This window comes from Triticum dicoccoides, chromosome 7A, assembly GCF_002162155.2.
Source record: "Triticum dicoccoides isolate Atlit2015 ecotype Zavitan chromosome 7A, WEW_v2.0, whole genome shotgun sequence".
NCBI classification, from domain to species: Eukaryota; Viridiplantae; Streptophyta; class Magnoliopsida; order Poales; family Poaceae; genus Triticum; species Triticum dicoccoides.
This window is the reverse complement of record NC_041392.1, coordinates 523,594,622-523,596,055: the sequence shown is the minus strand read 5'-3', so window position 1 is coordinate 523,596,055 and position 1,434 is coordinate 523,594,622.

The window sequence follows — 1,434 nt, the reverse complement described above, 5'->3', positions numbered from 1 at the left end:
TGAAAGTGTACATTGGTCGAATACTAATTTCGACCAATAATTTGTAGCATATATTATTGAAAATACAACGGCAAACATATTATGAAGGTTACGTAGTTTGGTGAGGCATGTATCATTAGTACTAAATTGTCAGTGAGAGCTACCTCTGTACTGTAGTATTTTTAACCAAGATATACTTTTTGTTCCATTACCAACTAAACATGGGTTCATATGTTACTAGAAAACAAAGATGCAGCTGAAAAAATCAGGAAACAAATATGTGTTGATGAGATATCGTGACACATATATAAATATATTGCTTCTGTATTATCTCCAAATAGTTTTATGATTTCAATGTATGCCTATGCCTATTTCTACCAGTGCCCTTCGAAGTTCTATCCATAGCTGAATCTAAAGGATACATGAAATGAGAGTGCTGGTGCCTGGTAACTAACAGTGATGCATGAAGTTACTTGATAAAACCATAAATAGGTGTGTAATCCTTCCCTGTATCCATGCATTTCCATGCTGAAACCAGCTTCGAACGGGTACATTTAAATTCACAGTATCCATGCATGTCTCAGCTGAATCCAGTGTCATTAATTGGTTTGGACTTGGCCATATAATTGGATGTCAGGAAATATCCTTCCCATCGATCGGAATACTTATTGTTGAGATCCCAAGTGGCGGCTTCCTCTAGGGTTTCCCCGCTCCCCTCCCGCCGCCGCCGGCCGTCGGCCCCGCCCCCCGCCTCCGCCCCCCTTCCGCCCGGCCCCTCCTCCGGCTAGGCCGCCTCGCGCCGCCTCCCCGGGAGGTGGCCGGGGCGGAGCTCGCGCCCCGCGCCCGCAGGACCCCGCCTTCCCCATCTCCCTCCGCCGCCGCCGGCGGGCGACCCCGGCGTTGGCCCGGGTGATGCCGGCGGCGGCGGGCCTTCCAGTCCCCGCGCGCGCGTGCTCCCTTCCCGGGGCAGGGAGGCGGCGGCGGTGCAGCTCGGCTTGGCGGCGGTCCGGCGGCCCTGTGGTGGCGGCCGGCGGCCGGCGTGGTGACGGCGCCGCTCCTTGGCGGCGAGGCGGCGTGGTGGTGCTGGGTGGCCGTCGTCGCGCCCCCGGCCCAGATCTGGGCACGTCGGGCCCAGATGGGGCCCTAGCGGGCCGGCCCCCCGGCATGGTCTCGTTGTCTGCGGCGTGGTGAGGAGGAGGAGCGGCTCGGACTTGGGGCGTCGGCGCCGATGGCGTGCCGGCAGCAGCGCGAAGGCGGGAGCTTTACGGGCCCACGAGGGCTCGGCCGGGCCTGTGGGCCTACGGGCCTGGTGTGCTCCTGCTATTGCGTCCGGACGGCTACTGTCGCTGACAGTGGAGGTGGGGCCCTCCCGCGTGCCGATGGTGCTGATGCCCTAGTCCCGGCTCTGATTCTTCGTCGTGCTGTCCTCACTTCGCGGTGCCGTGGTGAGACGGC